The sequence below is a fragment of the Molossus molossus genome, unplaced genomic scaffold, assembly GCF_014108415.1.
Source record: "Molossus molossus isolate mMolMol1 unplaced genomic scaffold, mMolMol1.p scaffold_m16_p_13, whole genome shotgun sequence".
Lineage (NCBI taxonomy): Eukaryota > Metazoa > Chordata > Mammalia > Chiroptera > Molossidae > Molossus > Molossus molossus.
In genome coordinates this window covers 82,343,735-82,368,333 of record NW_023425348.1, presented here as the reverse complement: position 1 = coordinate 82,368,333, position 24,599 = coordinate 82,343,735, and the positions used below count along the sequence as shown (strand labels likewise).

The window sequence follows — 24,599 nt, the reverse complement described above, 5'->3', positions numbered from 1 at the left end:
TTATATGCAAAATGATGGACAGAATTTTTAAGGAAATAAATAATTCCCCACCATGTCTTATTCTAAACTTATACTGATATAAAAGTAATCAGATTGGAATACTGAAAGTGTAAATTAGGTTCACACAGGCCTTTGCTAGGACAAAAAAAAAAAAAAACTTTCCTGAGGATTGTCTTGTTCCCAGTTTTTCATTCACTTACCATGTGATACCTCTGAATTGTCCTCTTGGATCATTTCCTAACTGCCTTTGGCAATGTTAATCTGGTGATGTTCAAAGTAAAGAAATGAACAGCTGATGGCAGAGAAATTTGGAAATAAATTGAGGGTGACTCATCCTCAAAATTAAAAACAATTATGGATTATTATCTGCTGTTTATTTCTACTCCAAATTTTATTTTCCATCATCATCCTACTCTATAAAGGGAGGTCCATTTGGCAGAAGGTTGAGCTTAGTATATACAATGAAGTCATTGAGACGGGAGTGGACAACAAAGAGGTGACTGTAAACTTTATAGCTCTACTTATTGTGCAATAGAGGTGCCTTGTTACATTTTTTTTCTTTGTAAAGTTTAACTTGTGAACCAAGCTTGCTTTGTCTCCTTCATAAAGGAAATATTTTAACTCTCACAGTCTTTCTAAGTTTCCTGAGATGGATGTATTTCCCCATAAAGTTTTTTAATGTTTTTACTGATTTTTTAGAGAGAGAGGGAGAAAGAGGGAGAGGGAGACAGAAATATCCATGAGAGAGAAACATAGATTGGCTGCCTCCTACAACCCCCCTATTGGGAATCAAGCCCATAACCAGGGAATCAAACCTGTGACTTCCTGGTGCACGAGACAATGCTCAATCCACTGAGCCACACCAGCTGGGCTCCCTATAAAGTTTTGGTTCTGTTATGAATATTGCATGAGGAAAGGGTTATTGCCACCCGTGTGGAGTATGATCTTAGAAACTGCCTAGCATTTTAGCCTTAAAAACTTACATTAAGCCCTGGCCAGTGTGGCTCAGTATTTAGTGTAGGCCCATACACCAAAGGGTTGCCAGTTCAATTCCCTTTCAAGGGCATATAACTGAGTTGCAGGTTTGATCCCCAGTGTGTGCAGGAGGCAACCAATCAATATGTCTCTCCTCACCTTCCATTCTTTCCAAAAATCAATGGAAAAAATGTCCTTGGTGAGGATTAACAAAAAACAAAACTACATTAAAGGAAAATTGGGGTTTTCACAACTTACTAGATGGTGACATGAAGTCTGAGTGGGAAAGACAGTCTTGGAGAGATTTCAAAAGCAATTTCAAGCCTTACTTACATACCAAAGATAATTTTTAAGTGCTGAACCCTCTGAACATTGCCTGGCAGTGTTTTTCCCTGGGAGCATTTTATTTCCTAATAATTCTACAGAGTAACTTCAAATATATTTCTTTAATCTCCTTTCAACCTGGATTTTTATAGGCCAGGATTTTTTTCAGTTCATAGTTACATTTTCCCCAAAATGATCTAGGGAAGGGATCAGGGTCTGTACTTCCAACTTGCTAATAGTTTGCTCATAGCAGCTTTAAAAAAAAATTTTTTTTAATTGATTTTAGAGGGAGAGGGAGAGAGAAATAGAAACATCAATGAGAGAGAACATCAATTGGCTGCATTCTGCATGCCTGCCACTGGGGATTTGGCCCACAACCTGGGCATGTGCCCTGACCAGGAATCAAACTGGTGACCTCTTGGTTCATTGGTCGACGCTCAACCACTGAACCACACCGGCTGGGCCATAGTGGCTTTTTATAAGTGTCGGAGAAGTCTCCTCTTGAGGCCCTTATTGTGGATTTATAATGTCTTTATAGGGACCGTAAACATATTCTTAGTTTATTGTTTATTTTTTTATATTTATTTATTTTTAATTTCTATTCATTTAGAGAGAGAGGAAGGGAGAGAGAGATACAAACATCAGTGTGAGAGAGAACATCAATTGGCTGCCTCCTGCAATACCTCTACTGGGGATGGAGCCTGTAACCTGGGCATGTACTTTGACCCAGAAATGGAACTGGAACCTCTCAGTCCTTGGGACAATGCTTAAACCACTAAGCCACAATTGCTGGGCAACATATTCTTAGTTTAAAATGAACTGAACATCTCTGGCTGGTTTGGCTCAGTGGTTGGAGTGTCGGCCTGTGGACCAGAGAGTCCCGGGTTCGGTTCCTACTAGGGGCACCTACCAAAAAAAAAAAAAAAGAACTGAACAGAAAATAGAAAAAATATATAAAAATAAATAAAGAACTGAACAGAGAGGGAAGTCTTCCTGACTCTGGAACTGCAAAGGTCTATAGTAAGTTAATCTAATTTGGGGACAAAAAAACAAGACACAATTTTAATGGAGTTATACAGTGAAAACATTTAAGAGGTGGGGAGGGTAAAATAGATAACAGACATACTATGATTGTTTCCCTGCCTGAAACAATAAACTGAAAACAACTCAAGGACTGAGTTTAGCAGTTGCTTTCCCTGATAATGGAGGGGAATTTAGGAGGACGACAAAGTAAATCAAGGAGTCTTAACCATTGTATTTGCACATGTCCTTAGAGCCCAGGGCACATGCTCTCTAGGTCCCACCCAGATCTTATGAAATTGTAGGTATGAGACCTTAGACTCTTGCAGGATGGGGTGGGATCGGGAGGAGGGTGTCAATGGGGAAAAAAGGAGAAATGTGTAACACAAATTAATTAATTTTTAAAAAGAGAGAGACCACCCTGGCCGGTTTGGCTCAGTGATTGGAGCATCGGCCTGCGGACCAGAGTCCCACGTTCGGTTCCTGAGAGGGGCACGTACCAATAAATAAATAAATAAATAAATAAATAAAAAGAGAGAGACCTGCCCAGCCGGTGTGGCTCAGTGGTTAAACATTGACCCATGCACCAAGAGGTTGCTGGTTCGAATCCCAGTCAGGGCACATGTCCAGGTTGTGGGCCAGGTCCCCAGTGAGGGGTATGCAGGAGGCAGCCAGTCGATGTTCTCTCTTATCAATGTTTCTAGCTCCTTCTCCCTTCCTCTCTTTTTAAAATCAATAAAGAAAATTTTTTTAAAAAGAGACCTTAGACTCAGAATTAAGTAAGACTGTTGATTGTGAGAATGGCCATGGAAGAAGAAAGGTAAATACTAATTGATGGACACCCCAGTTTTCTAGCACATACAATTTATAGGTTTTTGTTTTTTTAAAAAAATAAGACTAGCCCTGGCCGGTTTGGCTCAGCGGTTAGAGCATCGGCCTGCGGTACAGAGAGACCCAGGTTCGGTTCCTGCTAAGGGTATGTACCTCGGTTGCAGTTTGTTCCCAGCCCTGGTTGGTCGTGCGGGTGGCGGCCACTCGATGTGTCCCTTTCACATCGATGTTTCTCTCTCTCTCTCTTCCTCTCTCTCCCTCCCGCTCTATCTGAACAAAAAATGGAAAAATGTCCTCGGGTGAGGATAAAAAAAAATAATAATAAGACTACAATCTAAAATTCCCTTTGTGATAATCAAATATGAGCAATGAGATTTCTGGATACTAAGCAGGAATAAAGAAAGTAGACCTTGATTTCAAAAAAGTCTGTTTGAAAGGAATCTCCATGTTTTCCCAGCAAAACATTAGGCATCTATCATTCTGTTGAGACTTTCTCTACCCCTTACATATACAGTTGTTTTCATGGAAGGGCTGATTTTTTGTCATTCTGGAGTCTTAAAATGTTCATACATTTTAATCCATTGATAAATCTTACCACTGGAAATTTATTCAATATAAATAATTCCAAAGAAGGAAGAGCCTCTGTGGATCTCTCTCCTCTGGGCTGCTCCTACATAACCACATTGCTTCTAATTGTACCATTCAGCCCAAAGTGTGTGCATCACCCCACAGTGCTGTGAGATCAGGCTACAAAAGAACAGAATAAAAAAATAATAAATCTTGCCCTGGCCAGTTTGGCTCAGCGGTTAGAGCGTCGGCCTGCGGTCCGGAGAGACCCGGGTTCGGTTCCCGCTAAGGGCACGTACTTCGGTTGCAGTTTGTCCCCGGCCCTGGTTGGTCGTGCGGGTGGCAGCCACTCGATGTGTCCCTTCACGTCGATGTTTCTCTCTCTCTCCCTTCCTCTCTCTCCCTCCCACTCTATCTGTACAAAAAATGGAAAAATATCCTCGGGTGAGGATAAAAAAAAAACAAACAACAAAAAAAATAATAATCCAAAGTGTGTGCATCACCCCACAGTGCTGTGAGATCAGGCTACAAAAGAACAGAATAAAAAAATAATAAATCTTAAAAAGAACAGAATTGTAACAGCAGAACCTACAACTGGCTCATCATTCTGGCTGCTTAAGGCGTAACTCGTCCTGGATTTCCTATTAAAAGGACTCGTGCATGCTGCTGCTAAGTTATCTCATCCTAGGTTCAGGTCTGATTTGTTTCACAGAGCCCAAGGCTAAGATAAGAATCAATCTCCTCCCCTTCTCTCCTTTCCCCTCCCTCCACCCTGTCTTACCTTCAAGGGGATGGCTTCTGTAGGAGAATGCTATCAGAATGCAATAATCAACAACATAATAATGAATTACTAAATCTTACCATCCATTTATAGGCATGGTGTATCCCAGGATGATCTTCTGCCCACCTGGTTTCCTTTTTTCAGGTCTTCCTTTCTGTAGGTTTGATGATTTCCACTGATCTCCTGTGATCTATTCTTCTGTCCAAATAGACTTCTCCATAAGAACAAGCAGCAGTGTACTTACTGTCACACTGAAGCTTAAACCCACACTTGAAAAGAAAAAGTTCTCTAAAGAAACTTATCTGTAGAGATGCAACTCTACAGGCAGAATAAGCCATCTTTTTTTTTTTTTAATCCTCACTTGAGGATATTTTTCTATTTATCTTCAGATAGAGTGGGAGAGAGGGAGAGAGAGAGAAACATCTGTGTGAGAGAGACACATTGATTTGTTGCCTCCAGCATGACCCTGACCAGGGCCAGGGACCAACTGCAAGCAAGGTATGTGCCCTTGACTAGAATCGAACCCGTGACTCTTTGGTCCTCAGGCTGACGCTCTAACCACTGAACCAAATAGGCCAGGGCATCTTTTTTTGTTTTGTTTTTTTAATCCTCACCTGAGGATATTTTTCTATTTATCTTCAGATAGAGTGTGAGGGAGGGAGGAAGGGAAAAAAAGAGAGAGAGAGAGAGAGAGAGAGAGAGAGAGAGAGAGAGAGAGAAAGGGGGGGGGGAGAAACATCCACATGAGTGGGACACATTGACAGGGTGCCTCCTGCATGACCCCGACCAGGGCTGGGGACAAACCACAACCGAAGTACCCTTGGCTGGAATAGAATCTGCGACTAATTGATCTGTGGGCCAACGCTCTAACCGCTGAGCCAAACTGGCCAGGGCCAGGGCCAGGGCATCTTTCTTATTTATTTTTTTATTTCACAGAGCAGCCTAGCCTCAGCTTCTCCAAAATCTCCATTTTTTATAATGATTTTAGACTTATATTTGTGTAACCTTCTGTTGTTTTTCCCAAAGTAAAAGTCTCCAGCTTTTGCCCTGGCTGGTTTGGCTCAGTGGTAGAGCGACAGCCCACAGACCAATGAGTTGCGGGTTTGATTCCAGCCAAGGGCACGCATCTCGGTTGCTATTCTTCCCCAGCCCTGGTTGGGTCATGCAGGAGGCGACCAGTCAATGTGTCCCTCTCACATCGATATTTCTCTCTCTCTACCTTTCTCCCTCTATCTCCCTCCCACTCTATCTGCAGATAAATGGAAAAATATCTTGGGGTGAAGATTAAAAGTAATAATAAAATAAAACAAAATATTTATTTATTTATTTATTTATTATCCTCACCCAGGTGTTTTTTTTTTTTTTTGCATTTATCTTCAGATAGAGCAGGAGGAAGAGAGAGAAAGAAACATCAATGTGAGAGAGACACATGGACTGGCTGCCACCCACACAACCTCAGTCGGGGCCGGGGACAAACTGCGACTGAAGTACGTGCCCTTAGCGGGAACCAAACCCGGGACTCTGTGGTCTGAGGGCTGATGCTCTAACCACTTAGCAACTGGCCAGGGCAAAACATTTATTTATTTAAAAGCCTCCAGCTTTTGAAAACCTTTTTGAAAAAAGGTTTCAAAATATTGTTATTTGGGTCAAGTTTGAATGAGGGCAGTAGTTCCAGATACTATTGCATGTATTCTAGAAGTAGAAACTCAACCCCAGGATGACAGCAAAGGAAAGTCTATTTGCCCACTCCTCATCTGGCTCCAGGAATGTGGCAGAGACTGCTTATTTAGTTGTCACCTAGTACAGATTTGCCCCTGACTTTTGGTGGCTACATGGCTGCCCAGGATAAAGACTAGTTGCCAGTTAGGTGTGGCTATGTGACAAATCTGGACATATAATATCTGGCCATATAAATCTGGCCAATGAATATAAGTGGAAATGTCCTGTGCTATTTTCAAGATGTGTCCTTATGGCTAGGAGACATGCCTTTCCTCTTTCAGCTTCCTGCTGATTGGAATGTAGACATGATTGGCTAGAGCTTGAGCAGCTGTCTTGGACCTGAGATGAAAGCCACTTATTAAAGTTGTCAGAGCAACAAGATAGAAGCCTGGTACCTGACACTGAATGGCCACTCCTTACCCTGGGCTGTCCATCTCTAGATTTCTTTTATATGACAGAGAAATAAACCTCTGCCTTGTTTCTTTACTCTTTCTGTTTATGTGCAATAGGTCTTGATAATAAATAATAAGTTTATAACTGCCTCTTTCCAAGAGTAGCAACACCTATTACACAGAAAATGTTTGGAAGCAACATAATATTCAACAATGGGGAGCAGGTCAGTGTATCCTCTCCATCGAATATTGTGCAATTGTTAAAAATAACCATTAAAGACTTTATTTTATTTTTCTTTATTGATTTTTAGAGAGAGAGAGGAAGGGAGAGGGAGATAGACAAAAACATTGATGAGAGAGAACATCGATTGGCCACCTCTTGCATGCCCCCAAATGGGGATTAAACCCACCACCTGGGCATGTGCCCTGATTGGGAATCAAACTGGCGACCTCTTGGTGCATAGGTTGACACTCAACCACTGAGCCACACCGGCCAGGCAACCATTAAAGACTTTAATAGGGAAATGATATAATGCAAAACAACGCTATTGTATTTCTGCTTAAAATTTAAAAAATTACATAGGATATTTCCAATGATTACAAGGGAACATGAAGAAACTAAAGCTTTGTGTTTTGGAAGATTATTAAATTGTTTATTTTTTTTTAAGACTTTCACAAATGTTGCTATAATGTTTACTTATTTTCAAAGTCCCCTAAACAGTGGTACAAAAGCCCAGTGTTTTGTCCTCATATTATGGATGTTGGTCTCATCCTGCATTATATATATGAATTGTCCCTTAAACATTTTCAGTGACCTAAAAGAGGAGACTTTAAAAATAACAATAGGGCCCTGGCCAGTTTGGCTCAGCGGTTAGAGAGTTGGCCTGCGGTCCTGAGAGACCCGGGTTCGGTTCCCGCTAAGGGCGCGTACCTCGGTTGCAGTTTGTCCCGGGCCCTGGTCGGTTGTGCGGGTGGCAGCCACTCGATGTGTCACATCGATGTTTCTCTCTCTCTCTGTTCCTCTCTCTCCCTCCTACTCTACCTGAACAAAAAGAAAACAGAAAAATGTCCTCGGGCGAGGATAAAAAAAAAAAAAAATAATAATAATAATAATAACAATAGGGCTCGACCAATGTGGCTCAGTGGTTGAGCGTCAACCCATGCACCAAGAGGTTGCTGGTTCAATTCCCAGTCAGGGCACATGCCCAGGTTGTGGGCCCAATCCCCAATGGGGGACATGCAGGAGGTGGCCAATCAATGTACTCGCTTGTCAATGTTTCTATCTCTCTCCCTTTCCCTTCCTCTCTCTCTAAAAATCAATAAAGAAGAAAAAAAGAAAAAAGAAGATAGGATCTTAATAAAAAAGTAATAACAAAAGGTGTGCTTTCCCTCTGGGAGCCTGCCTGTACCTTTCCCTTCTCCGGAGGCACATTACTTTGGCCCTTCTCTCTCCTAAGCTCCACAGGCCTTTCTTTTGCTTTTGTTAACTTTTTTCCTGAGCCTCTGCAGCCCAGCTGGCTCACTTCTACAACTTTTTGTAACTTTTTAAACTTTCTCTTATAATTTGAAAAAAAAAGGCTAATGTAATATCTTTCATTTTGATAGGATTATACACCCTTTAAGAGCTGTGACTAACTTTTTTTTTTTTTTTAAATCTTGTTTTCTTTTTATGTCTTTATTCTCCAAGTCTTCTTCCTCCTTAGGGGGAGGTGTAATAAACTGTATTATTGCTAATACCTGGTAATCCATATTTGTACTAATCTGACTAAGCAATTTATTGAATTGTACCTAGGATGTACTTATTAATTCATATTTGTGATTACCATAATAGTTTGTGTACTAGGAGACCAGAAAGAGGCTATTGTTGTTGAGGGTGAAAATGTCAACATACTGTGTCAGGTTCTGAACCCAGAGGTTTTTGATAATTATGTAAGAAGCATACCTGTGGTTCTAGGCTGACAGAAGAAAATAAAAGAGAAAAGCACTATGTTGGTTTTTTTTTTTTTATTGCCTTAAGGACAGATTACACAACCCTAAATTTTCCAACCTTCTCTTTGCTATGTTTATGGAAGCCTAATTGGAGCTTTAATATACTTTTCACTTTATTCCTCAGTCTGGATTGCCTCTTAGTGCCTTTGACATATGTATGTATATGCATATCTAAATATATCTATATCTCTCTGTGTCTATCTATATGAAATATCGTTCATCCACCTCACTGTCCCCTGAGGAAACTATCAAATTTGCTCAATTGAGATAATGTTGGGAGTCCACAAGGTAGTGTCGCTGAACTATAGTTAAGACAAGTGTTACTGAGCTATGACTTGATCTTCAACACTCAAGAAAAACTCCGGTTCTCTAAACAACTTAGCCGGCAATCGACACAGAAAAAGGCAGAAACACAGGTTTCTTTCCTCCAGGGATTATGATCGATCTGGGTTTGTTTATTTGTGCCTTGGGCAGGATCCAGACCTTGAAGTGGAGCGGAGGTTTTCGGCGCTCTACTGCACTGCCTTGAACGATTGCGCGGGCGCTCCTCCTTTAATGTCTGGGACGTTCGTCTATTCGGTGATCTTTTGCGCCGTCTTCTTGCTTGATGTCTCCTGAGCGGCGGTGGTGCCGGGTCGAAGGCTGACTTATCCGCGAGGCCCCGCGCTCAAGCTGCTTTCTTCCGCTGGTCGGTAGAGCGGACCCTTGCTTCCTTCCTGCCTCTTCTTCCTTTTTGGGGCTCAGTCCCCTCGCTGGGCTGCAAACCGAGCCCCCGCCCGCCTTGCAGGTAGGCCCGGGAGGAGCCTGGGAGGCCCGGCCCGGCATCCTTCCGCCGTCTAGTTAAGACCTTGGCGCCGGCGGGTGGGCGGGCGGGTCGGCTGCGGAGACGCGGCCAGAGGAGGAGCTACCCGCCTGCGTTCGGGGGCGCGGTCGGAGAGGCAGCAGGGAACTGAGGGAGAAGCCGGAAGGAGGGAGAGATGCTGGGGCTGTCCAGTGTGGTTCGGTAGGGAGGGGATGTTGGGTCTAGGGCGGGTATTGGCACCATCAGTGTGGGGGAGAGTCGCTTTCCAGGGATGGCTAGAGCTTTGTGCGCTTTGACTCCCCGCCCCCCAGTGCTCCCGTGTCATGACTCGATTGCTTTGGGGACCCCCAGAGAGATCGGCCTTTGAAGGGACCCTTGAGTAGGTGTAGGCTTATGGAACCAGGCCTTCGGCTCCTCTGAGCGAAGTGTCATATTCTTGCCTTTTCTGGCTAAGAGAAACTGAGGCAGAGGTCTGAGATGTGACTTTCCTCATATCTTCGATAGATGTTTAAATACGATTTGTCGTTTCTATTGCCTGTGGTTCCTCATTCCTAAGAATATAGATTTGTCACTGGAGACTTCAGAAGTAAAGACCTTGCGATCTTTTGTCTAGTTTTGCTTTTCAAAGTCTGTATTATTTTTGCGAGAGTAGCAATGACAATTTCTTTCTGTTTCTTAATAGAAGATTTTGTTTGCTTTCCAGTTTGCTTTCTGGTTGATAATTATTTCTCCTTCCCCTCAGTGGAAGTCTTTCAAGTATGGTTGTTAAGAGGTTAATGCCTAACAGGATGGTCAAGATCAGGTATATTGAAAGTCAGGTATTTGTCCTGAGTGAGTTTGCTTTCTAGGAAGAATCCAAAGGAAACCCCAGGATTCTTTTTCAGAACGGTTTTGTTATTTATTTATTTATTTTTTTATCCTTGTCCCAGGACATTTTTTGATATTTTGTTCAGATAGAGTAGGAAGGAGAGAGAGAGAGAAACATCGACATGAAAGGGACACATGGAGTGGCTGCCACTCATACGACCCAACCAGGGCCGGGGACAAACTACAACCGAGGTATGTGCCCTTAGCGGAACCGAACCCGGGTCTCTCCAGACCGCAGGCCGGCGCACTAACCGCTGAGCCAATCCGGCCGGTTTTGTTATTTTTGAGTAGTAGTTTAGTTACTGCATATAGAAGAGTTAAAAAGGTTGCGTGTAACACTCGTTCAAATATTGAGATATTTAAATTGAAAGTTAACATTCTGGGAACTCCATTATGTTTTTCTTTAGTGTCCTGACTTGGAAACCTTGGGGGCTAAGAGTTCTTACTCATTTTATTTTCATTGGATTCAGTGTCATGATCCTAATTTGTGTAACTTCTTTGTTGAAAAAAAATAATCAGCAGAGAGGTCATTCTTAGTTGAGTATTTCCATAGTATGTAGAATGAGTATAAGAATGGTATATAAATTATACAAGTCTATGTTCCTTTAACAATTTAGAATTCTCATTTCTCACATGAGTTTCAGAAAGATTATTGTTCCTCCTCTATTTATTTATTTATTTGGGAGATCAGGAAGATTTAAATGAAGGGCCTTTGATTATGAGTGATTTCCTAGTTACTAGAACTTTAGTGCTCCTAGAAAGAGACTAAGAAAGAGCCACCAGACAATCTTTTTGGAGAATCTAGATTAGGAAGTTAGGTTTAGAATGTGTGTGTGTTCTCTGAAAAAGTTTTTATGGTGGAAGAGAATTGATATCAGAGGAAAGATTTAGAGAAGGGAAGGGACACTATCCCCTGGGGATTGATAGGTTCTACATAGAATTTAGAATTAGTGTAGTATATCAGTAGCTCCTAATGAATGCTAAGTAATAAATGGAGTTTGCTATGAGTGTCATAAAGATTATTGGGAACATTTGTTATGCTTTGTAGGAAATAATTAGCAAAGGTTTAAGTTGAATTGAGGAGGACAAGAAATTTGGTTGTGGTGGTAGGGCAGTTACAGGGATACAGCTTATCAGCCTCTCTGCTTTGGAAAAAAATTTGTTTTTTTAATTGATTTTGGAGAGAGAGGAAGGGAAAGGGAGAGAGAGAGAAACATCGATGAGAGAGAACATCGATTGGCTGCCTCCTGCATGCCTCTCACTGGGGATTGGGCCCATAACCTGGGCATGTGCCCTGACCAGGAATTGAATAGGCAGCCTCTTGGTGCATGGGTTGATGCTCAACCACTGAGCCACACCGGCCTGGCTCCTCTGTTTTGTAATAGAAGTTCATTCAACTTTATTTTTCTTGGTGAAATCTTGTGTTGTTCTGTCAGTGTCAGAGTGCGCTTCCTTCTGGCAGTTCCTTTCAGAAATTTACAGGCTTGGAATGTGGCTGAATTATTATACTCTTTTAATAAAAAAATTCTTGGGGGTTAGTAAAGATGTGAACTTCTTTGAATGTCTTCTAGAACTTGCCCTGGAAGGAGTTATATATATCACTTGAAAACAAGTGGTTATTTATGTTAGGAAAGTAATAATTTAGTTTTATACTGTACTGTAGATTTTCAAAATGTTGTTTTTTTTTTTTTAATCCTCACCTAAGGACATTTTTCCATTTTTGTTCAGATAGAGTGGGAGGGAGAGAGAGAGAGAAACATCGACGTGAAAGGGACACATCAAGTGGTTGCCACCCGCACAACCCAATCAGGGCAGGGGACAAACTGCAACCAAGGTACGTGCCCTTAGCGGGAACTGAACCCAGGTCTCTCTGGACCACAGGCCGACGCTCCAACCACTGAGCCAAACCGGCCAGGGCTCAAAATGTTTTCAATATGTGTTAAGAAACTTATGAAACTTTTATATTTTTGATCATGCTCCTTAAAGCTGCTTACTAATACCAAATCCATATATTTATGGTCTTCAAGGATAAATGTTGGCAGTTTATGTTGACAATTTATCTGACCCTTAAAGGAATTGGAGAAAAGGTTTTAGTGGTAGCATACTTAGATCTATCTTTCTTTCTTTCTTTCTTTCTTTCTTTCTTTCTTTCTTTCTCTCGTTCTCTCGTTCTTTCTCTCATTCTTTCTCTCTTTCTTAAAACATTTATTTGTTGAATTATTTTGTACATTTAAGGAATGGAATACCGCCCCCTTTTGGTAATTTTCTCTGGAGAATGCCATTTTTTTTGTTTTGTTTTTATCCTCACCCCAGGACATTCTTCCATTTTTTTGTTCAGACAGAGTAGGAGGGAGAGAGAGGAAGAGAGAGAAACAAGCATCAATGTGAAAGGAACACATCGAGTGGCTGCCACCCGCACGACCAACCAGGGCCGGTGACAAACTGCAACTGAGGTATGCACCCTGGTCTCTCTGGACCGCAGGCTGACGCTCTAACTGCTGAACCAAATCAGTAGGGCTCTTTTTATTTTTATTTAAAAAATAAAATTTTTTTCTTTATTGATGTTAGAGAGAGAGAGGAAGGGAGAGAGAGATAGAAACATGGATGAGAGAGAACATCCATTGGCTGCCTCCTGCATTGCCTCCCACCAGGGATTAGGCGCACAACCTGGGCATGGTCCCTAACCGGGAATCGAACTGGCGACCTCTTGGTGCTTGGGTCAACGCTCAACCACTGAGCCACACCGGCCAGGCTCTTTTTATTTTATTTTTATTTTTTTCTTTTAATTGATTTCAGAGAGAGAGAGAGAAACATCCATGTGAGAGAGACACAGATCAGTTGCCTCCTGCACTCGTCCCCCACTGGGGATTGAACCTGCAACCTGGGCATGTGTCCTGACCAGAAATCGAACCTGCCACCTCTCGGTGCACAAGACAACACTCCAACCAACTGAGCCACACCTGCCAGGGGTTAGGTCTCTTTTTTTAAAGATATGCCTTGATAGAGTTATTTTGGAATGGATTGCAAATCTTTTTACTCATTGGTTTGGTTTACCCCCGTTTGCCCCCCCAAAACCCTTAAGTTCCTTTACTCATAGTCATTCTTTCTTTCTCCAACTGTTCCTCATAAACCCAAAGAAAACTTTCTGTTTCTTGTCATAATTTCTGTTTATATAGAAGTACTATGGTACAACCTGTCCTGTGGTTTGGGGGTAGTTTATATTTTAAAGCCCCTTCTCCACCCAAATTAATTAGAGCTATTATTTTTCCTTTTCCCAAAACTAAAATTAGTTACTGATAGATTAAAAATTTTGTGATCAGTTTTTGTCAGAATGTATTTATGTGCCCAGCAGTATGTGGCAGTCTGCCAAAGTGATGTCATAAGAAAAAAACAGATTAAGGAATCAGGAGACCAAGGTTTAAGTCCTGAGCTTACCAGCTTACTAGCTGAGAAATCCTGTACAAATTATTTAAGGAGGCTATAGGGAAGGTTACTGTCCTTTATTGAGCATTCATTGTGTAATGTTTTTACATGTTTTTGATCTCATTTAATATTCATAATTATCCTTTAAGGTAGATTTATTTTCCCCATGGATACTGAATTCAGAGAGAATAAATAATTTGACCAAGATTACACAGGAAGTGTATAGCAGAGCTAGACTTCAAATCTAAGGCTTTGGATGCTTTTTGGAGTCTGTATTTAAAGAATGGGAAAGATAATCTTTCTATCATCATAATTCTGTTGAAAAAAGTACATGAAGCTGCTTTGAAAAGATAAAGTTCTCTTGAAATGTTAACTTCTAGGCTATCTTACAGCAACAATGCACAGATGTCATCTAGGATCTTAGACAACTTGTTTCTTTCAAGGCAGCATTACGCTTGACAGTTAAAGAGGATAGAGGTGTCCAACTGGTGTGGTTCAGCGGTTGAGCATTGACCCATGCACGAGGAAGTCGCCGGTTCAATTCCCGGTCAGGACACATGCCCAGGTTGTGGGCTCGATCCCCAGTGGGGGGCATGCAGGAGGCGGTCAGTCGATGTTGTCTCTCATCGATGTTTCTATCTCTTTCTCCCTCTTACTTCCTCACTGTCTAAAATCAATAAAGGAAAAAAAAATTAAGAGGATAGAGGTGACACACAGTAAACCAGCACCGAAGTAGCTTACTAACAGGAGGTGGAAAGGAGTAAGTGCTTGGAAATATTAGTGAAAGATGAGTTTTAGGTACTGCATCTTTAGATGGGGTGAGACTAAGCATTTAAACACAAAATTTTTTTTCTCTATTGGTTTTTTAGAGAGAGCGAGAAATAGAAACATCGATGAGAGAGAACATCGATCTGCTGCCTTCGCATGCCCCCCACTGGGGATTGGGCCCACAACCTGGGCATGTGTCCTGACTGGGAATCAAACCAGCGACTTCTTGGTGCATGGGTCCATGCTTAGCCACTGAGCTATACCAGCCGAGCGAGACTAAGCATATTTACCCCCTCTCTTCCATTTAGTTCTGGTTTGTGTTTCTGTAGATTAATATATCTTTTCCAACTTGTTCTGTCTCTTTTTTAAAATATGTTTTTATTGATTTTTTTAGAGAGGAATGGAGAGTGAGAGAGAGGTAGAAATGATCAGATGCCTCCTGTACGCCCACTACTGGAGTCTAGCCAGCAATCCCAGCATGTGCTCTGACTGGGAATTGAACTGGTGCCTTCTTGGTATATGGGACGACCTCAATCCACTGAGACACACCAGTCGGGCTTATTTTGTCTCTTCCTTTGCTCTTAGGGTTGATGGCTCCACTTCTTCACCGAAACTGAGGATATGTGGATATGTTTTATTGATTTTAGAGAGAGAGGAAGGGGTGGAGAGCTAGACAGCCACGCAAGAAACATCCATCGACTTTCAACAATAAAGATTTTTTTAAAGCAACATCGATCGGTTGCCTTCAGTACTGTGCCTCAACTGGGATTGAACTCACAACCTAAGTATGTGCCCTGACCAGGAATGAACCCACAACCTTTTTGGGGTATGGGACAATGCTCCAACCAACTTAGCCACCCAGCCGGGGCTTCATTGAGTATTTCCTTGTACTGTGTTTATTCCTGAGGTATGAAATATGCCTGTCAGACCTTTGGAGCTCTTTTCTTGATTTTGACTATATTGCAACCCTTTTTCAGACTTTTGTTCATCTAGAATTTATTGAATGCTCATTAGATGCTGGAATACAAGAGCAGACATGATGGTTCTTGCTCTTATGGAGTTTATTCCAGTGGGGAGTAGAGTTGACCATGTATCCGATAAATATTGAAATTTAGGCTGTGCTTTGAAGGAAACAATTCAGGACTGACAGAGAGAGATGAAGGAGTGAAGGGCATTGGTTTTCACAGGGATTGGAGTTGTCAGTCATGGCATCCTTAATCCCTGAAAAAGTTGCAATTACAACATACCATAATTCAGTAAATTATAGTTCCCTTGCTGCCATCACAATAGAAGTCTTCATTTAAGATATCTACTTGTGCCCTGGCTGGTTTGGCTCAGTGGTTAGAGTGAGAGACCCGGGTTCAGTTCTTGCTAAGGGCATGTACGTCAGTTGCAGTTTGTCCCCAGCCCTGAGCGCGGGAGGCAGCCACTCAATGTGTCCCTTTCACGTCAATGTTTCTCTCTTCCTCTCTCTCCCTCCCACTCTATCTGAACAAAAAAAAAATGGAAAAAATGTCCTCGAATAAGGATTAAAAAAAAAGATTTCTACTTGTGCCCTGGCTGGTTTGGCTCAGCAGTTAGAGTGTCAGCCCGTGGAACAAGAGTCCTGGGTTTGGTTCCCACTAAGGCCATGTACCTCGATTGCAGTTTGTCCACGGCCCCAGTTGGGGTCATGTGGGTGGCAGCCACTTGATGTGTCTTTCTCACATACATGTTTCTCTCTCTCTCTCACATAAATGTTTCTCTCTCTCTCTTCCCCTCTCTCTCCCTCCTGCTCTATCTGAAGATAAAAATGCAAAAAAAATTTAAAAAATTTCTACATGTAATATTTGTATGTTACTTAATGTATGATGACACTGGATTTGCTGTGGTAAAGGACAACTGAGGCTTATAAATACCCAACGTGCTTGACTAATGAGTTTAATGTTTTAATTCTAATGTGACCTGAATTTAATTAGTTCTCATTATTTTTTCCCAAGTAACTATCCTTTGGAAGTTAAATTCAATGAATTTGAACACTAGATACATGCCATGCCTCCAAGTATATTTGTAGCAGGGAATAAGCTGAAGTGCCTTTTTTAAGGGGAAAGACCTAGGAGAATTGTCATGAATGGAGAAAGGGAAAATGTAGGCATTTGCTGAGTGTGTATATAATATTTATAATCTTGTTTGGTGCCTTTCTTCCAAGAATTAAAAGTATTAAAAAATTTTTTTTCTTTATTGTTTTTTGAGAGAGAGGAAGGGGGAGGGAGAGGGAGATAGAAACATCGATGAGAGAGAGAGCATCAATTGGCTGCCTCCTGCATACCCCCTCCTGGGGACCAGGCCCACAACCTGGGCATGTGTCTTGACTGGGAATCAAACCGGTGACCTCTTGGTGCATGTGTTGATGCTCAACCACTGAGCCACACAGACCAATCAAGTTAAAAGTATTTTGCAAACATTTTTTTTACTACTACTATTGGAATCTTTTTTTTTTTTTTTTTTTTTAATACAGAAAAGAAGAAGGTTAGGACTGAGCTTTGGAACACAGAAACTTTTTTTTTTATCCTCCCCCAAGGACATTTTTCCATTTTTTGTTCAGATAGAGTGGGAGGGGGAGAGAGAGAGAAACATCGATGTGAAAGGGACACATTGAGTGGTTGCCACCCACATGACCCAACCAGGGCCAGGGACAAACTGCAACCGAGGCGTGTGCTCTTAGCAGGAACCGAACCCGGGTCTCTCTGGACCACAGGCCGACGCTCTAACTGCTGAGCAAAACCGGCCAGGGCCAGAAACTTTTTTATTTTATTTATTTTTTCCTCACCTTAGGATATTTTTCCATTTTTTGTACAGATAGAGTGGGAGGGAGAGAGAGGAAGGGAGAGAGAGAGAGAAACATCGACGTGAAAGGGACACATCGAGTGGCTGCCACCCGCACGACCAACCAGGGCCAGGGACAGACTGCAACCGAAGTACGTGCCCTTAGCGGGAACCGAACCCGGGTCTCTCCAGACTGCAGGCCTACGCTCTAACCGCTGAGCCAAACTGGCCAGGGCCAGGGCCAGAAACTTTTTATAAAAAATATATATATATATTTTTTTATCCTCACCCGAGGACACTTTTCCATTTTTTGTTCAGGTAGAGTGGGAGGGAGAGAGAGGAACAGAGAGAGAGAGAGAAACATCGATGTGAAAGGAACACATCGAGTGGCTGCCACCCGCACAACCGACCAGTGCCGGGGACAAACTGCAACCGAGGTACGCGCCCTTAGCGGGAACCGAACCTGGGTCTCTCAGGACCGCAGGCCGACGCTCTAACCACTGAACCAAACAGGCCAGGGCTATAAAAAATATTTTTATTGATTTCAGAGAGAAACACTGATTGGCTGCCTTCTGCACACCCCTACTGGGGATCGAGCTCTCACCTGGGGCGTGTGCCCTGACCAGGAATCGAACCTGCCACCTCTTAGTGCATGGAACTTCACTCAACCAACTGAGCCATACCAGCCAGGGCAGAACACAGGAACATTTAAAGATTGAGCCAGTGAGGAGAAATCAAGGAATTTGAAAAGGAGACCCATTGAGGGAATAGGAAAATCTCAACAGTGAGACATTGAGGGGAGTTGAGGGCGGAAAATGTTTTAAAGTAAGGAAGCTTGTTACTTGTTTGGAGTTCTGCTGAGAGGTCAATTTAGGTAAAACAGAGAATTGGCACTTGACTTTGGAAACGGAGATCATCAGTAATCTCCATAAGTGATCTTGAGGGAAGTCAAAACTGGATCAGAGTAGGCTGAGAAGTAAATGTGAAGTGAGGAAGTAGGAACAAGCACTGTAGAGAGTGGAATCATTTTTAAAAATACGTTTTTATTGACTTTTAGAGAAAGGAAGGGTGAGGGAAAGGGAAACACTGATGAGAGAAACAGTGATTGACTGCTTCCTGCACGCTGCTTACTGGGGATCCAGCCCATAACCTGGGCATGTGCCCTGACCAGGAATCTAACCAGGGACCTTTGGTGCATAAGACAAATGCTCAACCAACGGAACCATACCAGCTAAAGCTGGAATAATATTTTGCCTGTAGAATTAACTGAGGTATATTTTACATTTAATAATTTCATCATTTTATTGATTTTAGAGAGAGAGGAAGGGAGAAGGAGAGAGAGATGAAAACATCAATGAGAGAGAACATCGGTTGGCCGCCTCCTGTATGCCCCCCACACTGGGGATTGGCTCACAACCTGGGCATGTGCCCTGACCAGGAATCGAACTGGTGACCTTCTGGTGCATGGGTTGATGCTCAGCCACTGAGCCTTACCAGCTGGGGCAGGAGATTTGGTGAATTATATATATATTCTTCTATGAATCAAAAAATACTTTGTTTTGGGTATATATGCCAGTGATGTAGGGAAACATCTAAAATTTTGCTGAGTTGAAGAGGATTAATACACATGTTTGATTTAGGGAGAAAATTGGAGTATTTCAGTCTAGCCAACTGGTGAAAACAGGATAGAAAAATATGTCTTCCCCAACTATTGAATCACAACATAGTGGTACTGATTCTGAAGCCAAGCAGTCTGGGTCCAAATTCTAGCACCGCTACTTACTAGCTATGCAACTGGTGACTTTTAAACCTCTCTGTGAATCTGCTCATCTGTAGAATATGATTTAGTTTTGAGAATTAAATTAGTTACTATTTGTAAAGAACATTACATAGCACTGTATATGCCAGTGTCTTTTTCAGTATTATATTATAACAAGGTAAATATTCTGTATTTTTCAAGAGGAGAACAAGCCCTGGCCGGTTTGGCTCAGTGGTAGAGCATCGGCCCGTGGATCAATGAGACCCGGGTTCAATTCTGGCCAAGGGCACGTATCTCAGTTGCAGTTCGTTCCGGCCCCGGTCAGGCTTACGCAGGAGGCAACTAGTTGATGTGTCTCTCTCATATTGATGTTTCTCTCTTTCTCTGTCTCTCTCCCTCCCTCCCTCCTAATCTGTCTAAACATAAATGGAAAAATATTCTTGGGTGAGGATTAAAAAAAGAGAGAGAGAGAGAAAACAAATAATAGTGATGCTTAGAAGTTTAGGGTGTTTTGAGAAAACTTGAAAAGGGAATAGGAAATTAAAGCAGCAGATATGCCCCCTCAGATTCAAGTAAGTGCCTTTCAGATTCAAGTAAGAGGATGAGTCCTTACTGGGAGAGAGAAACCTAGAAAGCAACAGTGTCTGAAAGAGTTCCAAATATAAGATAGACGGCAAAATTTTGACTATTTTGTAATATATGTAGCAAAACAGGAACAGAAGAACATTTCTTTGCAAAACAGGTAGAACATGTTAGCATCCAAATTTTACCATCTATTCAAACTGTAATCTGTCATCTATTTGAACTGTGATTGGCACTTGAAAGATTTTCAAGTTGATTAAAGGCATGGAAAAGAATGACATTTAGAGAAAAGTCAAAGCTACCAAATTTCCTTGGGTAAACTTCTGGAGGAATTAACATATTTTTTGCATAGTGGTAAAGACTAAGAATCCAGTAGAGTTGGTTTTTTTTATTGCTCTAATCTCTGTATGCCATTTTGAGTTGTGGGTTGTTTCAGTTTTTGCTTTAACTGTGTTTTCCTCTCTAAATCTCTATAGTATTCCTGCTCTGCCATTTAAAAAACCTATTTGGTGATTATAGTGGAGTTGGTTTTTTTTTCAATCATTCATTCAGTAAATGTTCATTGAATATCTACCTCTGTGGTAGGTAGTGAGGATACCATTAGAATCAATGCTTATTGAAGTGATTTGTGCCAGGTACCGTACTAGGTGCTTTGTGTCATTAATTCTTGTTTTGTTTTTGTTTTTGTTACTCCTAACTCGAGGATATTTTTTCATTGATTTTTAGAGAGAGTGGAAGGGAGGGAGGGAGGGAGAAACATCAATGTGAGAGAGACACATTAATTGGTTGCCTCCTGCACACGCTCCATTGAACCTGCAACCCAGATATATACCCTTGACTGGGAATTGAACCTGAGACCCTTCTCTAACCACTGAACCACATTGGCCAGGACTGTGTCATTGATTCTCTTCATTCTCATAACACCCATATGATGTAAGTACTTTTATAGATGTTGAAATTTTATAGATGTTGAAATTGTAGCACAGAGGGGCTAAGCAGTTTGCCCAAAGTCTTAGTAAGTGGCAGAACCAGAATTTGAAACCAAGCAGCCTGGTTCCATAGTGCTCTGCTCTTAATTCCTAAATTATATTGATTCTAAACTACTTAAAACAATTCTAAACTTTCTAAACTACTGCCACTATACTAAGACTGGTATGAAAAAAATAGATATTGTTCATGTCCTTATAGGAATTATAGTCCAGATGAGAGATACAGTAAACAAAAAATGCACCAATAAATGTATAATTGCAGAATGTGTAAAGTCCTGTGATGGAAAAGTAAAAAGGAGATTATAATAGGGGAACATGGATTATACTGGAGTTTTGGGGAGGTTTCTCTGAAGAAGTGATATTTAAGCAGAGACCAGAGGATAAAAAGGGAAGGTAAAGGAAATAGCATGTAGGACACCCTTGGGGTGGGAAAGAGCTGGCACATTGAGAAATTGGAAGGAGATTGGTGTGGCTGGAATACAGTGGGGGAGGAAGGGAAGAGATAGCACAAGGATAGAGAATTAAGCAGGACTGTATTGAGGAGTTTGAATTTTTTCCCTAAATATACTTGGAAGCCTTTGGCGGTTTTAAGAATGAGTGTGTGACCTAGTATATGATTTTAAAAGATTACTCTATACTGTGGAAATTTTTGGATGAAAATTTGGAAAGAAAAGAAGAGACGGAAGTAGGATAGTTAGGATGTCTTGTAGTGGTCCAGGCAAAAGATGATGATGGTTTGGATTAGGCTGTAGGCAGTGGAAATGGAGGAAAGTAGAAAAATTCAGTATATATTTCAGAATTAGGACAGGTAAGACCTAATGATGGATTGGATATGTGGGAAGAGGGAGGTGTCAAGTATCATTCCCAGATTTCTGGCATGAGCCTCTGGGTAGATGAAGTTGCCATTTCTAAGATGGAAACACTGGAGGAGGAACAGATTTTGACTAGAGTTGGGGAGTGAAATGAAGACCTCAATTTTAGTCATGCTAAATGTGAGATGTGTGAAAGCATACAAGTGGAGACATCAAGCAAGCAGTCTTTGAGCTAATGTTCAAAAATGGTGCTGGAAATAAATCTGGATGCCCTTGGTATGTAGGTGGCATTCACAGCCAAGGAAAGTGGAAGAGATTACCTTGAGAAAAGATATGTATAGATTAGTAAGACAAGAGTGTGCAGGACCCAGCTCTAAGGAATTTCAGAGAAAAATCTCAGAAATGGAGAGAAGAGCATGTTTCAAGAAGGAAGTGATCCACCTATATTTTGTTGTTTTAGCAACACAGAGATCACTGATGAACATAGCAAGATAAATGTTGGAGGAATGTAGGGCCAGAAGCCAGATTGAAGTGGGTTTAAAAAATGGGAAGGGAGGAAGTAGAGATAGTCTGTTTATTTTGATTATTAGCATGTATGGCTCCCCAAAATAAATAATACTTTAAGTAGAAGTAATATAATAAGGTCCATGAAGATAGGAACAATAGCCCGGCTAGTGTGGTTCAGTGGTTGAGCATCGACCCATGCACCAAGAGGGCGCTTGTTTGATTCCTGGTCAAGGCACATTGCCCAGGTTGTGAGCCAAATCCCCAGTGGGGGTGTGCAGGAGGCAGCCAGTTGATATTCTCTCTCATCCATGTTTCTATCTCTCTCTCTCCCTCTTCCTTCTTCTATCTCTAAAATCAATTTAAAAAAAATTTAAAAAAGGATAGGAATAATACATTTCCATTTTTGTGTTCTTGGCTGCTTAGCATTGGTGTCTTGCCAGGAGATTATTTTACACACACACACACACATATATAATTGATTTTAGAGAGAGAGGAAGGGAGAGGGGGAGAGAGAGAGAGAAGCATCAATGAGAGAGAACATTGATTGGCTGGTTCTTGCATGCCCCCCACTGGGGATTTGGCCCACAACCTGGGCATATGACCTGACCAGGAATTGAACCAGCAACCTCTTGGTACATGGGTCGATGCTCTACCACGGAGCCACTTCGGCTGGGCTTGGTATCAGCTTTTAAAGTTCATTCCTTACCTTTATTTTTTTCTTGGCCCCCTGTGGTTATTGTGTTGCTATAGTTATTTAGCTGATATGCTTGGTTATTTACTTTATCTCTTTATTCAGTCACTTATTTATTGGCTCTTATTTCCATACAGGATGCAGTATAATTGTGACTCTAGGCTTGATTTTGGTTTCTATTTTCCCATTTACATATTCTTTGCTCAGAGTCTAATCGGCTATATTGAAATAATATTAAACATTTTTGCTATCATTCTATCTAGAATTTTATATCATAACTTTCCTGGGAAGGGCTAGGCATTTTATGAATATTGTCCTTGTTAGTTCTTCTAGCATTCTTTAAAAAGAAAAAAAATTAGTGATGTAACACAAAATTAGCCATTTTAAAGTAAACAATTCAGTGGCATTTAGTACAATTTACAGTGTTGTGTAACTGCTATCTCTGTCTAGTTCAGAAACATTTCCAGCACTCCAAAGTAAAATGTCTTTCCAATTAAACAATTTCTTTTTTTTTTTTTAATCCTCATCTGAGGACATTTTTCTATTTTTTATTCAGGTAGAGTGGGAGGGAGAGAGAGGAACAGAAAGAGAGAGAGAGAAACATCGACGTGAAAGGGACACATCGAGTGGCTGCCACCCACACGACCGACCAGGGCCGGGGACAAACTGCAACCGAGGTACATGCCCTTAGCAGGAACCGAACCCAGGTCTCTCCGGACCGCAGGCCGATGCTCTAACCGCTGAGCCAAACCGGCCAGGGCTAAACAATTTCTTTTCATTCCTCCTTTCCACTAGCCCCTGGAAACCAGCAGTTTGTGTTCTGTTGTTATGGATTGATCTATTCTAGATATCTCATATAATGGAATCATACAGTATACATATAACATTTTGTATATGTATGTATGTACCATAATTTGTTTATCTATTCAACTGTTGAATATTTGGACCGTTTCCACCTTTTGATTTCAGAGAGAAAGGACGAGGAGAGAGAGAGAGAGAGATAGAGAGAGAGAGAGAGAAAGAGAGAAACTTTGATCTGCTGCCTCCTGCACGCCCCCTACTGAGGATCGAGCCTGAAATCTGGGCATGTGCCCTGATCTGAAATTGAACCAGGGACCTCCTGGTGTATGGGGTGCACTCAACCAACTGAGCCACACTGGCCGGGCTGTTTCCACCTTTTGGATATTGTCAGTAGTGCTATTGTAAATGTGTGTGTACATGTACTTGTTTTCATTTTGGGGGGGAGGGTATATATTTATGAGTGGAATTGCAGGGCCACAGAAGGCATGTGTGATTTGAGAGTTGTTGGCTGGGTTTAGATTGGGATTGAGAATCTCTTTCCTGTATGTTTAATTTTTTGAGGTACTGTGTTCTCCTAACATACTGGTTTTATTATTTGCATTTTACTGATGGTATAATTGAGGCACAGCATCTGCATCGTTTTTACTTTCTATCATCTTTAGAGCAAGTCAGTGATGGGAACTGAGAATTTAAGACTTAATCATGTTCTTTGTCTAAGGTGACCCATTTAAAGCCATGTTGAATTTACATGAAGCTGTTTGAAATGGGTTTCCTATATTTTATAATCTCTTGAAGAGATGTTGTTCAGGTGGTTTTAAGCAGATGTTCTCTTTCCATAGAGGACAAGACAAGAGGGAATATGTTTTAATTGCAGCAGAAGGAATATAGATTACAAATTAGAAAGAACTTCCTGACTGCAAGATACTGGCATGTTACCAAGGAAGGTTGTAAAATACCTTCTCCAAAGTCTTAGTAACTATCTTTCTAGGATGATTTATGTTGGGCTTGTTGGGAAATAAAGGAGATAAGAAAGGTGTCTTGCTGAGGTCCCTCGTAACCCCAGAAGGTAGTTGTTTAATAGTTAATCAAAATAGTATTTCTGGCATTTTAATAAGTATATTATCATTTTCCTTATGAAGAAATAGTCAATAGAGAGTATGTGAATTGCTCAAGGTCTCCTGGTAAAAATAGAATA

At 41.4% G+C, this 24,599-nt stretch overlaps 1 protein-coding gene across 14 annotated transcripts in view; it reads left to right on the top strand.

Moving 5' to 3' along the window:
* The first annotated feature begins 9,181 nt into the window (after nt 1-9,181).
* Nucleotides 9,182-24,599, top strand: part of AMBRA1 (autophagy and beclin 1 regulator 1) — a 197,095-nt gene continuing 181,677 nt past the window's right edge. For 12 of the 14 annotated variants that reach the window (XM_036259706.1, XM_036259700.1, XM_036259702.1 and 9 more), the window contains exon 1: nt 20,400-20,537. The gene's annotated coding sequence lies outside the window, so the exon portion shown is untranslated. Of the gene's footprint in view, nt 9,386-20,399; nt 20,538-24,599 lie in introns of those variants that run through there. The other 2 variants (XM_036259703.1, XM_036259699.1) reach the window with 1 other exon arrangement.